Consider the following 17325-nt stretch of genomic DNA (forward strand, 5'->3'; position numbering starts at 1 on the left):
GTACGATTTACATTGCCTTTGTTAACCTGAAATACACAGGGTCTGGGTCATTGTCTCACTGACCCCCACCCACAGGAACTGTTTAAAAGGTGAACTAACGTAACTCAGTGTGCTGTGCCCTGTCCGAGCCGAAGGGCTGTAGGACAGGGGCTCTGCCCCTGGAAGCTTTGCTATGGTGTTGTGCTTGAATGCTGAATAAACCAAAGGATGATCAGACCGATCTGAATGTCTTCTCCGCTTTAATATCTCAAACCAGCTAAGCCTGGCACCTAAAATATACGACAGTGTCTAGAGAGTAATTTACCTGAAATCACTTGATCTGCTGTAAAGCGCACGATAATATCAAAAACATCAACCTTGTGGAAAGTATGTTCATTCATAATGCACTCAACACTCGGCATGGGGGCTTCTTTTGAACAAATTACTGCATCAATGGAGCACTGCTGAGGTCGCTTTGACAGCCCTTATTTTTCTTGGAAATAAGGGATGCCCGGAACTGTGTCCCTTATTTGAATTTCAGGTAGTCGCCAGCGCTCGTGCCAAGTCCTGCTGGGAAAAGGGGCACCAGAACGGATTGTAGCACTGGGCACCACAAAGGGTTAATCCGCCCCTGTGTGTGCGTGTGTGTGTGTGTGTGTGTGTGTGTGTGTGTGTGTGTGTGTGTGTGTGTGTGTGTGTGTGTGTGTGTGTGTGTGTGTGTGTGTGGTGCGTGGGTGGTCTTGTGTCTACTGCAATACTAACATAAACATAAAACTTAATATACATCAGCTGTTGGGCTGTTGGGCGGAAAAGCCTTGTCTCCGTATTTCAACTTTATGTTTTCTTTTTGTAAATTATTGCTACTTCATCATACAAGATGTATCACACAAAAGTAGTGAGAACAGCAGATCGACAAGCTCATAATGCGCTGCATCGCGACGGGTTATGAGCTTGTAGATCTGCTGTTTTCATTATGTTTTAATTTTTTTATAATAATGAAAAAATAACGTTTTGGACGTACAAGGTTACCACCAGACAGCGTCGATACTATAAAACGGGAGTCATAACTTCAGCAACAAATCTCCATAGATGTGTGGGAGCAGAACTGTGCTGAAACCTATGCACACTTTTGGAAATACAGTGGTGGAAAAAGTACTCAAAGTATTGGTATCAAAATGTACTTAAAGTACCAAAAGTAAAAGTATTAAAATGTTTGAAAATAGCATATCTACAAGCAGATCTACAAGCTCACAACGCGTCGCGATGCGAAGCGTTGTGAGCTTGCTGATCGGCTATTTTCAAATAGCCTATTTATAAAATAGGGCTAAAGTGGTTAATGTATGTTTCATAATGTAATCATTTATATCTGCACTAATAAGTAGTTTTCAAATAATTGTAGTGGAGTAAAAATACAATATTTGCCCCTGAGATGTAGTGGAGTAGAAGTAAGAATATAGACAATTGGAAATACTCCAGTAAAATTGTACTTAAGTACAGTACTTGAGTAAATGTACTTAGTTACTTTACACCACTGGAAACACATGTGTATATATTTGTGAACACTTACAATGAAATTCTATTCGGTGTGGCCGTAGCTGAGTGGGTAGAGAAGACGGCCTGGGAAACAGAAGGTCCCTGGTTCATATCCCAGCCCTGGTCTATGTGTCCCTGGGCAAGACACTTGACCCCCCACTTTCCACGGATTCCCACCATCTTAGAATTAGCCAAAATGCTACCTCAGAACACAGAACCCTCTCTACCTCAATTGTTCTGGAAGCTTTACTTATACCAACATTTTGGAATCCCTCATAAATTCACAGCTCAAATGATTTCTCTCAATCTTCTCCGTTTTAAACGTAAACCAATCTGGTTTCAGAGCCAAACATAGCAGCACAATAACAGCCGTCACGTTAGGTACAGATACCATTATAACTGCTTTTGACAATAATCATTATTGTCGTTTCCCTTTTCGTGGACTTATCCAAGGCCTTTGACACCGTAGACCATGGGTTTTCAACTGATTGTGAACCAGGGACCACCACCCTGACTGAGAATCAACCTGGGGACCACTGTTGTGTTGGGAGGGGGGATATGGGCGTGGTGTGGGGGGAAAAGCTTGAAATTAAATAATGACTGTTAAGGCCTTAATTTAATTTGTTAATTCGAGGTGAATTAAATCAAGCCCTTAACAGTCATTATTTAACTGAGATATGCTAGTGGTCCAGAGCTCAGAAAAGATTGAGAACCACTGATCCATTCCTTTCCCATGGTTGCCCCTATTCTGTTCTCTTAACCTTCCATATTAAACTCATGTTAACTGATTCATTGCATATGCATATGTATGAGCAAGCACATGCAATTGATATGGGCACATTTCCTACTAATGATGACTCAACCAGAGAAATTCTAACTCCCATTTCTGTGGAAGTTCTTGACATCCAACTTCCAAGTAACTGACAACATTGATGCGTCATCAATGCATCATACTGTTTCTCAACTAGTGGTCGATAAGATAAAATATAATACAAATCTTCACTTTCCTACATTATTAAATGCATGGTCAGGGACCACATGCAATACCTTCACGGACCACCAGTGGTCCACGGACCACCAGTTGAAAACCCATGCCGTAGACCATAACCTACTCCGACTGAAATTGCACAACGTAGGTTTTAGTAATGAAACCTCGGAATGCTTTCAAACATACTTATCTAATAGGCATCAATCTGTGAGGTCCGGGAGCACTCAATCTGGGTTTCGGCCAGTCTCCGTGGGCGTCCCACAGGTCTCAGTCTTAGTCCCAGTCCTTTTTACTTTTTATATTAATAATATCATCTCTACTCTTAATGACTGTCACGCCCATCTTTATGAAGACGACACGGTCATATACTGTGTCGCTGACTCAGCTCAGCTTGCCTCCAGGAAGCTGCAGTTTGCTTTTAATGCTCTCCAGGTTGCCCAGGTTGAGCTTAGGCTTGTTTTAAATGCAAGCAAAACAAAATGAATGCTGTTCACTAGGGCTAGAAGTGACAGTCTCTGTTGCAATTGGCGCAGACGAATGGGGAAGGGTCTGGTACTGGAGTGGGGGCTGCTTCAAGCAGGTTTCTCTTCTGCCTCTTCGCCTGCAGCAAGGAGATGTGCCTCTCCTCAGCACGGCGAGTTCCTGAAGCGACAGTCCGCCTCCAAGCACCACGGTCTTTTGCAGCTTCCTCCCAGTTGTTGTGGTCAATGCCTGCCTGCTTCATATCACGTTTACAGACGTCCTTGAAGCGCAAGCGTGGGCGAGCAAGAGGTCTGGAGCCTGTTGACAGCTCACCGTACAGGACAGCTCTGGGGAGCCGGCTGGGGTCCATCCTGTGGACATGGCCAAGCCACCTAAGGCGGCGCTGACTCAGCATGGTGAACATGCTGGTGGAGTGAGCACGTTACAGAACTTCTGTGTTGGGAACTTTATCCTGCCAAGAGATTTCCAGGATGTGGCGTAGGCAACGCAGGTGGAAGCTGTTTAGCTGTTTCTCATGTCTGGTATAGGTGGTCCAGGCCTCGCTGCCATACATCAGGGTGCTGACGACACAGGCTTGGTAGACCTGGAGTTTTGTGCGCACAGTTAGACGGTTGTTTGACCATACTCTTTTTGACAGCTTGGCCATCACTGTGGCGGCTCTTGCAAGACGGGTGTTCAGTTCTGTGTCGAGTGACAAGTTGCTGGAGATTGTGGATCCGAGGTATGTGAAGGTGTTAACACATTCCAGAGTCTTATTCTCGATGGAGATGGAGGGAGGAGTTTCAGCTTGGCCCATGACATTGGTCTTCTTAATGCTGATGGTGAGACCAAACTCCTTACAGGCAGATGAAAGCCTGTCCATCAGCCCCTGAAGCCCAGCCTCATTGTGGGATGCTAGTGCTGCATCGTCAGCAAAAAGCATTTCCCACAGGAGGACACTGGTTACCTTGGTCTTGGAACGCAAACGGGCAAGGTTGAAAAGTTTGCCATCCGCTCTGGTGTGTAGGTACACACCTTCGGGACATGAGCCGAATGCAACAGACAGTACGAGCGAGAAGAAAATTCCGAAGAGGGTTGGCGCGAGAACGCATCCCTGCTTCACACCACTGTGGATTGGAAAGGCATTTGAAATTTCTCCTTCCCAGCAGACTGAGCCCTGTGTGTTGTCATGGAAAGACTTTATGACGGCAAGTAGTTTTGGGGGGCAGCCGATCTTCACAAGCAGCTTGAAGAGACCGTCTCTGCTGACAAGGTCGAAGGCCTTTGTGAGATCAACAAAGGCCAGATACAGGGGTCTCCTCTGCTCCCGGCACTTCTCCTGCAGCTGCCGAAGGGTGAAGATCATGTCCACCGTAGATCTTGCTGCCCTAAAGCCACATTGTGACTCGAGGTAGACACGCTCTGCAAGGAGGTGGAGTCTAGCGAGGGCGACACGGGCGAAGACCTTCCCAACGATGTTGAGCAGGGAGATGCCGCGGTAATTATTGCAGTCACTGCGGTCTCCCTTGTTCTTATACAAGGTGACGATCTTGGAGTCACGCAAGTCTTGAGGGACAGCTCCATCCTTCCAACAGAGGCAGAGGAGGTCATGAAGGTGCGGCAGTAAGGATAGTTTCCCAAGTTTGATGACATCAGGTGTTATCCCGTCAGCACCTGGGGCCTTGCCGCAAGCGAGGTTGTCAATGGCTTTGCTGAGCTCCTCCTGTGTGGGTTCCTTGTCAAGCTCCTCCATGACAGGCAGGTTTGTAACTTCATTCAGAACCTCCTCTGTCACAGTGTTTTCTGTAGCGTAAAGGTCCATGTAGTGCTCAGCCCATCTTTCCATCTGCTTGTTGATGGACTGTTGATGCAGTGATGACTTCACCAGACTTGGATTTGAGTGGTGCAGTTTTCTTGATGAACGGGCCGGTTGCTTGCTTGATCCCCTCATACATGCCCCTGATATCTCCTGTATCCGAGGCAACCTGTATATTTGAGGAGAGCTCAAGCCAGTAGTTGTTTGCGCAGCATCGTGCCATTTGCTGGGCTTTGCTCCTAGCCTCTCTCAAGACGTCAAGGTTCCTCTGGGAGGGGTTCTCCTTGTGCTTGAGGAAAGCGGTACGCTTAGCCTCTATAACTGGCTCCATCTCTGCTGCACTAACCAGTCTGCGTTCCTTTTTGTTCTTTTTCCATATGCTACAATGGCTTGGTCATAGATGGTGTCACGTAAGAAGTTCCACTTGTCCACAGCACACTGCTGGCTTGACGCACAGAGTTCTTGGTCGAGGGAGGAGAGGAAGCGCTGTGTGACAGCCGGGTTGGTAGAACGGCTGGCGTTGATGCGTGGACGGTCCTTCTGCTTGGTGTGATGGATCTGCTTTGGCTGTAGCTTGACCTTGCTGAGGACTAGTGCGTGGTCCGTGTCACAGTCAGCGCTGTGAAACGTCCGTGTGAGATGTACACTGTTAGGTGCCTCTCGCCTCGTGATGATGAGGTCGAGCTGGTGCCAACGTTTAGATCTGGGGTGTCTCCAGGAGACCCTGTGCAGAGGCTTTGTCTGGAAGAAGGTGTTGGTGATGCAGAGCTTGTGGTAGCAGCACAACTCTAGCAAACGCTGTCCATTTTCATTTATGTTCCCCACTCCAAAGTGACCAAGACAGTCTGGCCAGGATTCATGGTCAGCACCTACCCTGGCATTGAAGTCTCCCAGAAGGAGCAGATGCTCATTCTTCGGGAAGGTGTTGACAACCGCATCAAGCTCCACGTAGAACTTATCTTTTGACTCTGATGGTGAGCAGAGAGTCGGGGCATAAGCACTCAACAGGTTGGCTGGCCCGCTACTGGTGGATAGGCGGATTGCAAGGATCCGCTCAGAGCCTCCTGTCGGTGGGTTTATCATGGGAAGCAGAGTGTTCTTCACAGCAAATCCCACGCCATACTCTCGGGTCTCCTCTGCGCTCTTGCCCTGCCAGAAGAAGGTGTAGTGTTTTTCCTTCAGAGAGCCACAGTCAGCGAGACGTGTCTCTTGGAGGGCAGCGATGTCAACATTAAGTCTGTGGAGCTCGCGGTCGATGATGGCTGTCTTTCGCGAGTCATCGATGTGGTCAAGGCTGTCCGAGAGCCCTGTGCGCATGGTTCTGACATTCCAGCTTGATACTCGAAGAGCTGGTATCTTCGTTTTCGTTATCTTTGTTTTCATCCTGTTTTTCACTAGTGCAGTGTTGACGTCCGCTAGTTGAGCTTTACCCTATGCCCCGCCAGGATGACGCTGGCGCTGGGGGGTTGGCACACGTGGCGCCCCATTCCCTTCGCCAGACGGGTAGGACTTAGAACCCGTAGACTGCCAGCTTCCGTGTTGTTTCCTCCCTCCAAGGGGAGGCTGGAGTGACCTCTCCATGGCGCAAGCCTGGGCAGGGAGTATGGAGATCCTGGGTTGCCCAATCATCAGAATCCCCCTCTCGGCCGTGCTGATGTGATCCAGAGGAGAGCAAGGCAATACATCTGGCATCAGCTTGGCTGCAGGAGCTGCCGGCAGGAGGTCAGCAGTGACACCCAGCCGCCTTAGGGGCTCCACTCCTGATTATCTGTCTGGGTTTACTCCCATAGCCTTTCCCTCTCCCAAAGGTACCACAAGGCAGTGGGGGGGTACTATTGGTTGCAGTGGTTGGCGGGTGCCAGGGCGTGTCCACACACCGGTGGGCCTGCGCACCTCGCCTCTGGGGCCCACTGCTGCTCCGAGATCCCCTCCAGTTTAGCCTGAGACCGCGAAGTCCCAGTTACCGTATGTGGCCACGAGGAGGCACTACAGGAGTCTTGACGGTGGAGAGGCTAGAGGAGGCAAGAGGAAGAGGAGGCTTACGCACTCGGCTCCTCTTTTCACCCCCACAAGGAGGGCTAGCCGGTAGCAAGCAGGAACAGCATGCAACTACAAGCACTTCTACGCAGTACTACTGCACTGACGCATTACACACACCCTGTGTGCAAGCACACTCACACACGGAATACAATTACCTTGGCATCTGGCTAGATGAGAAATTGTGTTTTAAATTTCACATTGATAACCTTGTCTCCAAAATGAGACAAAACATTGGGTTTCTCTATAGAAATAAATCATGCTTTCCTGCATCCAGTAGGAAAACAGTGATTGAAGCCACTTTTCTCTTTGTTTTAGACTATGGAGACATTATTTATAGAACTGCTGCTCCATCAATTTTAAAGCGCCTCGACACTGTGTACCATCCTGCCCTAAGATGGGTCACTGGTGACACCTATGGTACCCATCACTGTACACTCTATGGGAACGCAAGCTTATCCTCTCTATCTGAGCGGAGTGATAAGCTCTGGTATGGTTGGAGGAACTGTGGAGAACATTATATTCATACGATACCTTATAGTCATGTACAACATAATAAAAAACAGTAGGCCTACTGGGGTGATAAAACGTTGAGATATGGAGATATGGCTTCTGCCTGACAACAATGATATACACATTTCATTAATAAGCCTGCTAGAAGGGCAGAGGTCAGTTCCATGTTGTGTAAATAAAGCATCTACAGTATAAAAGCTAAGGCTGTTTACACATCCCATAATAATACTGTTGTACTATCGTTCATCTTCATGTTGTACGGTATCCATGGTGACTACTGGGGATGGGGCTAGAGACACTACCTGTTGATTGGTCAGTGTGTGTTTCCACAGCAACCTGTATTGTTCAATGCTCAGCCATGATGCTTGATTGCATCATGTCGGACTGTGTGCGACTGTGTGCGACTGTGTGTGTGTGTGTGTGTGTGTGTGTTTGTATGTGTGTGTGTGTGTGTGTGTGTGTGTGTGTGTGTGTGTGTGTGTGTGTATGTGTGTGTGTGTGTGTGTGTGTGTGTGTGTGTGTGTGTGTGTGTGTGTGTGTGTGTGTGTACGTGTGTGTGTGCGTGTGCGTGTGTGTGTGTGTGTGTGTGTGTCAGACAATGTTTGAAAATATTCCAAAACAACATTTTCTACACGATAAACCAGTGGCTCTTCCCCTCCCCTCCCCTCCCCTCCCCTCCCCTCCCCTCTCCTCTCCTCTCCTCTCCTCTCCTCTCCTCTCCTCTCCTCTCCTCTCCTCTCCTCTCCTCTCCTCTCCTGTCCTCTCCCCACCCAGGGCATGTCAATAACAGTTACCATAGTTACTGCTCTTTTATAATGTGGACCGTGGCTGCACAAGAACAATTGACCAAAATACAGGAAGTCCATAAAGCGCTACAGGAAATTCCAGTATAAGCTGGTACTTCCTGTATTCCGGTTCGGCACTTTGGGGCAGTTAACTTGTTATTGTCCTTTCAGTTGGAGACAAAACGGTACAAGGTTAAAGTGGACCTAACTTTACTTGAAGGGGGGGTCTTCTAAGTTTACTCCCATAGCCTTTCCCTCTCCCAAAGGTACCACAAGGCAGTGGGGGGGTACTATTGGTTGCAGTGGTTGGCGGGTGCCAGGGCGTGTCCACACACCGGTGGGCCTGCGCACCTCGCCTCTGGGGCCCACTGCTGCTCCGAGATCCCCTCCAGTTTAGCCTGAGACCGCGAAGTCCCAGTTACCGTATGTGGCCACGAGGAGGCACTACAGGAGTCTTGACGGTGGAGAGGCTAGAGGAGGCAAGAGGAAGAGGAGGCTTACGCACTCGGCTCCTCTTTTCACCCCCACAAGGAGGGCTAGCCGGTAGCAAGCAGGAACAGCATGCAACTACAAGCACTTCTACGCAGTACTACTGCACTGACGCATTACACACACCCTGTGTGCAAGCACACTCACACACGGAATACAATTACCTTGGCATCTGGCTAGATGAGAAATTGTGTTTTAAATTTCACATTGATAACCTTGTCTCCAAAATGAGACAAAACATTGGGTTTCTCTATAGAAATAAATCATGCTTTCCTGCATCCAGTAGGAAAACAGTGATTGAAGCCACTTTTCTCTTTGTTTTAGACTATGGAGACATTATTTATAGAACTGCTGCTCCATCAATTTTAAAGCGCCTCGACACTGTGTACCATCCTGCCCTAAGATGGGTCACTGGTGACACCTATGGTACCCATCACTGTACACTCTATGGGAACGCAAGCTTATCCTCTCTATCTGAGCGGAGTGATAAGCTCTGGTATGGTTGGAGGAACTGTGGAGAACATTATATTCATACGATACCTTATAGTCATGTACAACATAATAAAAAACAGTAGGCCTACTGGGGTGATAAAACGTTGAGATATGGAGATATGGCTTCTGCCTGACAACAATGATATACACATTTCATTAATAAGCCTGCTAGAAGGGCAGAGGTCAGTTCCATGTTGTGTAAATAAAGCATCTACAGTATAAAAGCTAAGGCTGTTTACACATCCCATAATAATACTGTTGTACTATCGTTCATCTTCATGTTGTACGGTATCCATGGTGACTACTGGGGATGGGGCTAGAGACACTACCTGTTGATTGGTCAGTGTGTGTTTCCACAGCAACCTGTATTGTTCAATGCTCAGCCATGATGCTTGATTGCATCATGTCGGACTGTGTGCGACTGTGTGCGACTGTGTGTGTGTGTGTGTGTGTGTGTGTTTGTATGTGTGTGTGTGTGTGTGTGTGTGTGTGTGTGTGTGTGTGTGTGTGTATGTGTGTGTGTGTGTGTGTGTGTGTGTGTGTGTGTGTGTGTGTGTGTGTGTGTGTGTGTGTGTACGTGTGTGTGTGCGTGTGCGTGTGTGTGTGTGTGTGTGTGTGTCAGACAATGTTTGAAAATATTCCAAAACAACATTTTCTACACGATAAACCAGTGGCTCTTCCCCTCCCCTCCCCTCCCCTCCCCTCCCCTCCCCTCCCCTCTCCTCTCCTCTCCTCTCCTCTCCTCTCCTCTCCTCTCCTCTCCTCTCCTCTCCTCTCCTCTCCTCTCCTGTCCTCTCCCCACCCAGGGCATGTCAATAACAGTTACCATAGTTACTGCTCTTTTATAATGTGGACCGTGGCTGCACAAGAACAATTGACCAAAATACAGGAAGTCCATAAAGCGCTACAGGAAATTCCAGTATAAGCTGGTACTTCCTGTATTCCGGTTCGGCACTTTGGGGCAGTTAACTTGTTATTGTCCTTTCAGTTGGAGACAAAACGGTACAAGGTTAAAGTGGACCTAACTTTACTTGAAGGGGGGGTCTTCTAAGACAGTGGTTCTCAAAGTGGGGTCACAGGTTCCAGGGGGTCCCCAGCAAAATGTGTTAATTTATTTGGGGATCCATATGAAAAAGTTTGAGAACCACTGATCAACGGCTGTTGTTGGAGGCTGTATTGTCCATTAGCCCACACTAACATATTATGTGTGTTAAGGCAGTGATTCTCAAACATTTTCATGTCAAGGACCCCCAAAATCCTATGGATTTGGCCGCGGACCCCCATCTAAAACTATTTTGTGCCACGGACACTCAAAAAAGAAGATTTATGTTAAACTAGACAGTTGGAAAGGCCACACTGCCTGGACTTACCTAATGATCGTGTGTATTGCCTCTAGGTCACACTGACCTTACCCAATAAGTTTGTTTATTGCCTCCTGTTTCTGATTGGGTATTGCTTAATACTAGTTACTCTGATTACAGGTGCTCCTCATTTAATGAAGCTATATATACCAGCTGTTGCTGATTGCATTCAGTTCTAGTTTGACCAGAGGCTGGGCCACTGGAAAGGCCACAGGTGGCGCAGGAGGAAGTGGCTGGGCCACTGGCAGAGCCACAGGTGGCGCAGGAGGCAGTGGCTGGTATACTGAGGGAGCCACCGGTGTAAGAGGCGGTGGCGGGGCATCCGCTGGAGGAGCTGGATGTAATAGCAGGGCATCTGCTGGAGTGGGGACGGCCACCCCGTCACCTGACGTCGCTGATGGGGCTCCGGTACCATCTGGGTCCTCCATGTCCTCTTTATTGCAAGAAGTGATGAATTTGGCTATATATACCACATTCCCTGGAGACCCCGTCTCCTTTACATAGACCATACCCGTGGGGGATATGCGCACATGATTTGGCAACCCAGGAGCCAGTGAACACAAAAACGCTAATAAACAGCTGACATTTGGAGGAAGCGAAAAACGGGCTTTGCTGTTCCGTGCACATGGTAATGGTCAATGGCTGGGTGCAAATTCAGATCAAATGCTGAGATTTTGGCGATTTGACGATTTTGTCCTCACCACGATTTTGGCCTCACCACCCTCACAGAGCTTTGTCGAATTATAGGAGGATATGTTTTTTTTATTTTTATAAATCCATTAAAAAAAAAAAGCAGCTCTATACAAGGTCGCAGCTGCCTGTGAGTTGTAGATCTGCTATTTTTGAATAGCCAAAGTATAAAGTATGGTTTAAGTGGTTAAAATGATTGTGATGCTATATTAACTAACTATGCTGGGGACCCCCTGGAACCCCCACAAGGACCCCTGGGTCCCCGGTCCTCACTTTGAGAACCACTGTGTTACGGACAGTTATAGTTAGTCTGGTTCCAGACAAATCTACCATTGAAAACAAATAAGTTTCCTCGGCAGATCTCAGTTGAGATTGGATTTCTCTCCCTCCGAAGTTGTGAGGGACCAATCAGGGCCCAGTATGCAAATATGGGTCGGGTTTATCACTGGAGGCTTTTTTTTTAATTCGGCCCTTGGAAATGCACGTTCCATACAGAGATTCCAGACTAATATCTACGCAGTGATATTAGTCTGGCCATGCCAGGCTAAGTTATAGTGACATTTCCCCACACCTCCGATGAAAATGACAGACCAGAGGGGGGTTGGGGGGATATCAAAAGCAGCGACATTCCTCAACTTCATGCTGTAGCCCATTTCCTCCAAGTGTGTGTGTGTGTGTGTGTGTGTGTGTGTGTGTGTGTGTGTGTGTGTGTGTGTGTGTGTGTGTGTGTGTGTGTGTGTGTGTGTGTGTGTGTGTGCGTGCGTGCGTGCGTGCGTGCGTGCGTGTGTGTGTTGAAAGGAGTTTCAGCGAATCATACATAGAAATATGTGTGTACTAACATACTTCTCACATGTGCACCGCAAGAATGCATGCTGCGAAACATAGGGAAATAATTGGAAAACAAACCACAGGTGTTTGGCAATCAGTGTGATTATAGACAAACAACTTTGGCTGACAACAGTCGGGCAGCAGTGGTTCAGGAGGTAAAGCGTCACCGCTCTCACCGGCCTCTTGGGAAACGGAAGGTTCCCCGGCTCCCCCTTTTGTTAGTGTTAAAGCGTCCTTGAGCAAGACGCTAATACCCCTAACTGCTCCTGATAAGCAGGTTTGTGCCATGCATGGTTTCCTCAGGTGTGTGTGTGTGTGTGTGTGTGTGTGTGTGTGTGTGTGTGTGTGTGTGTGTGTGTGTGTGTGTGTGTGAAGGTAAAGCACTATATAAATGTAATTCTTTATTTTATCCAAGGAATTGTTAACCTTCTTTTTAGAAATGATCAGGGAATTCAAACTAACATTCTATTCACAGTAAACTTAAATAACCCTTACCTTCTTTTGCATAACAACGTAAAGTGACCAACGTTCTGTCAGTTTCATTCTCACACACTCTCTCTCCCTGAAGCAGTGTCTGTTAGACGGCATGGCAAGATACCGTCTCTGTCAGGTGGAAACCTTGTATGTCCAAAACTGTTACTTTTCAGGAAAGTATCCAATGGATCCAATGTAGTTATTTAGTCACAAGCTCTTGCAAATACTTTTCATTGGTTAAATATTTATAAAACATACACACACTTAACCACTTTCACTTAAAAGAGGAGGGGGGGGGGTGTAGTTGAATTATGGAGATACAAGGTCTCTCGGTTTCTGCCTGACAGATGTTATGTCTACAGAAGACACCATCAAACAAATAGTTGAACACAGGAAGACTGGAATTTCCTGTTGTGTGTGGGTGACAGGAAGTCCACACGCACGCACGCACGCACACACGCACGCAGGCATGCAGGCACCCACGCACGCACGCACGCACGCACGAGTGTTTGTTACATCAACATGTAAAATTGTGAAATTTAAAGGTGCAGTAGTATTGTTTATAGTACTCATTGGTATACTGTTTGTTCAGTAGCAGGGGTCTCCTTGTCTCTCCAGCTTAGTAAATAGAAAATGCATGTTCGGGTCGGGATACCAATTTTATCCATCAATCAGGGAAGAGAACTCAGGATACAGGATAAACAAGAGATTGGAAGTGATGACACAAAGAAATGAGCAGGAAAAATAGGCAACCTCCCTGAAAATGTATTTTCTGCGTATTAAAGAGCTGGAGAGACAGGCAGACCCCTGTTACTGAACAAACACTGTATAGCGATGAATACACTATCACACAAACTTTATTTTTTATTTATTTTCTAACAAAAAAAAAAGTTTTATTTTAATCAACAAATATCCCCGATTCACTAAGAAATGTACGACCATATCTTGATCTTACCGGCATTTAAGACAACATTTTGCATGAAGACACATATTGGTCTTAAATGCCGGTAAGATCAAAATATGGTCGTAAATTGCTTAGTGAATCGGGGGCAATACCTCTAATTATTGCAGTAGACCTTGATCTGTGAATGAAAACTGTGCCTCCTTGGTGGATAAATATTGCCCTCTGCTGGTGATACTGGAGTAATACACCGTTATTATCCACTTAAACCCTCTGAGTACTATCAGAATATAGAGCTATTTAACACTTATTTTAACCAAAGAAAAATCACTTATCCTTGTAAATATACTTTGCTACTTTACACCTCTACTTGTGAGTCACCACTGCTCACATTCATTCTCCTCAGGAACTTTTTCTACACAAGAGGAAACTAAAATGTAATAATTATTGTTATAGAATGAAAGCTAATCATAATAATAATCATAATAATAATCATCATAATAACACAGTCATTCTTACGGAAGGAAAGTTAATAATAATAATATTAATAATAACAACAATAATGATAATAATAATGATACCAAAAGTAAAAGTACTAAAAGTACTACTACAATGTTTGAAAATAGCAGATCTACAAGCGATGTGAGCTTGTAGATCGGCTATTTTCAAATAGCCTATGTATAAAATAGGGCTAAAGTGGTTAATGTATGTTTTATAATATAATATATCTGCGTAATTAGTAGCTAAAGTTTTCAAATGATTGTAGTGGAGTTAAAGTATAATGTTTGCCTCTGAGATGTAGTGGAGTAGAAGTAAAAGTATTTGAAATTGGATATACTCCAGTAAAGCAAAAAATACCTCAAAATTGACTTAAGTACATTACTTGAGTAAATGTACTTAGTTACTTTACACGTACATAATAAACAATTTCACTGAATGAACAAACCTGTCAGTGGTTTGCAGGTCGCCCTCTGGTGGGTGAGTGAGGGGACAGAAATATTACACCAAGTTATTCATTTCAGCAGTAAATCTGTTTGAATCAAGTTCTTTAAAACTATAACCTGCATAGTTATAAAGAACTTGATTCAAAGCACAAAGTACACATAAACAGGATTATCAATAGTAACAGGTAATAGATCATTTTATTTGTAAAGTAATATTATTTTGTGTGTGTGTGTGTGTGTGTGTGTGTGTGTGTGTGTGTGTGTGTGTGTGTGTGTGTGTGTGTGTGTGTGTGTGTGTGTGTGTGTGTGTGTGTGTGTGTATATACAATATATATACGCAATATATATATAAGGAACCAGCTAACTCAATTTTTCTGCTTTTGCATTTTTTTCCCCCATAAATCAGTGCTATTGAACACCCTTTACGTCTGTGTGTTGGTAAAAAAAAATATTAAACCAATGAAAAGTATTAAAAAGTGCTTCTGACAAAACCAGCTAACTCCATTGGATCCTCAAACTTTCTGCTAAACCAGCTAACTCCACCAAAGGGGGGTGGAGTTAGCTCCAGATTGTCGCATGGGTCCAGAGATCATGTGTACCGATTTTTGTGAAATTCTGATAAAATATATGGGAGGAGGAGCTAAAAGTGTGTTTTGAAGAAAATTCTAAATGGCGGAAAATCTATCCTGACGCAAATGGGCGTGGCCTATATGGGGAGATGCGTCGTGACCCAAGGAATCCAGGGGAAAGGATTTTTATTTTACGACCTACGGTTCAAGAGTTATAGGCCAAAACGTAAAGGGGGCTGTTATAGCGCCACCATGTGGCCGATTAGTGTAATTATTTTTTCAATAATTTCGGACTAAATTATGAACCTCCCCTCCAAATCTGGTAACTCTAGCTTTTACGGTTTCTGAGAAAAAAAGACTTAAATTTGAGTTTTTTCACTTTTTCATTAAAGTGGATGGGGAAATTTAATGCACTAATAAATCAATATCAATAAAACCAATGTGTAACCAATCTCTTAGCAAAATACAAGCGCACGATTCCCGGTCAAGCCGGTCATTTTGACATATGGCTCGACATTGGGGAAAAAAACTGTGGGAGGAGATGCGGTTTGAAATATTGTTTATCTAGAAAGAAATAAAGTGGGAAGAGTACTATAGTCTGGTTGCCCTGTTAGGGCAACCACACTAATAAAGTGTGAAGATTACTATAGTCTGGTTGCCCTGTTCACACTAATTACTTTTTTTAGATATATTTTTTTGGGGCTTTTCCTTTTTTGTAATCTTTATTCATAGTGCAGTGTAGACAAACAGGAAATGGGGTGAGAGAGATGGGGAGAGACATGCAGCAAAGTTCGGCGGGAACGGGACTCAAACCCGCGAAGCGCTGTCAGGCTACATTGAGCCTAGGTGCTTGGACCGCTAGGCCACGGATCCGGGCCAAGTGGGCGCTATTGCTACAGGATCTGTCAACTCTGTCAACAGATTAACCCTTTCAATGCCATAAAAACATTAGGATGAAATGTCATCATATATACATAAATGTACACCATGATCCTGTTATGAGGCTATTCTAAGTACGTTGTTGCTGTGTACATGAATGCTGCATTTGTACTTTAACAGAGCAGTCATAATTTAAGTTGACACAAATGGTTGCATTGCATGGTGTTCAAACTGAGGCAGGCAACATGAGTTTGTTTTATCAATGATTTACAGGCTAAACATAAACTGGATCATCTAATCTCTTTATCTGATTTTAAGAGTCCTGTTCATCTTTTTAACACACATACTGTCGTATACATTTTAGATGTTTTATTTTCTTTGGTTACAGTAGGTGGCCAGTGACTTTGACCAGTTTCACTTTCAAAACCTTTACATCATGCATGTCACACAAACTTGCTATGTGTTTTGTTGATATAACAAGTTTTTTCATATAGAGTCCTATCCACAAATCCACCATTTAACATCCACCATCCACATTATCAAAACCATTGGCGCAATCTGTTTGTGTGACATGCATGATGCAAAGATTTTGTAAGTGAAACTGGCCACCTACCTACTGTATGTAGTTGTTGCACATTTCTGTTATTATTGTCTCTCCTGGATAGAAGTTTACTGATTTAAGCAAGGAATAATTGACGCTGAGGCGGTCATTGTTGAGAAATAATCTCAAGGATGATTGGAGCCCGAGGCAAAGCCGAGGGGTCTTTATCATCCCGAAAGGAGTTGACTACCTAAACAATGACTGTAAATGACATTGTGTGTTTGTTTACATGGCTGTCATGTTAGATGCAGCACAAAATCAAGCAGCCCAGCAGGTGCTCTGAGCCTTTGATTAGACAGCGGTCTGTTATTGAGTTGTAAGTTCAAAATGATTTTTCTTTTTAGTTTTTATATGATTTTTTTTCATTATTGTATTATTTTATTTTATGTCTCTTCTCTTCTCTTCTCTTCTCTTCTCTTCTCTTCTCTTCTCTGTGAACAGAGAAAGTCAAGTCTTTCAAGTTCCGAACACCTTGAATAATTACTTCCATAATTCCATTATTAATTCCATTGTATGTACATTTTTAGCTACTTTTAATGCTATTTTTGTTTTGTTTTATGAGATTGTTGGCAGTTATATTGTTCATGGCATCATGATTGCATATGATTCTTGATTTGATAATTGGTGTAATTATTTGTATTATTCATCTGATTTATATCTATGAATCATCTTCATCTCTCACACTCATCACATCAAGATGGCTGGGAACTTCACTTCCATATCCTGAAGAGGGCGCTATTGGTCCAGCATGTCTCTTCAGCAGCCAATCATAAACCTTGTCAGGTGACCAGCAGTATGAACTTCCTGCTTCAAAGCCAAGCGCATCATCAAGGACAAGCACCACCCAAGTCACAGACTGTTCAAACCCCTACAACGACCGCGACCGGGCAAGGGGCTCTACCGCAGTATCAAGAGTTCCACCACCAGGTACTGGTGCAGTTTTAATCCGGCTGCTGTCAGGATGCTGAATGAGGCATAAGCCTT

This window comes from Gymnoscopelus braueri, assembly GCF_963280865.1.
Source record: "Gymnoscopelus braueri genome assembly, chromosome: 22".
NCBI classification, from domain to species: domain Eukaryota; kingdom Metazoa; phylum Chordata; class Actinopteri; order Myctophiformes; family Myctophidae; genus Gymnoscopelus; species Gymnoscopelus braueri.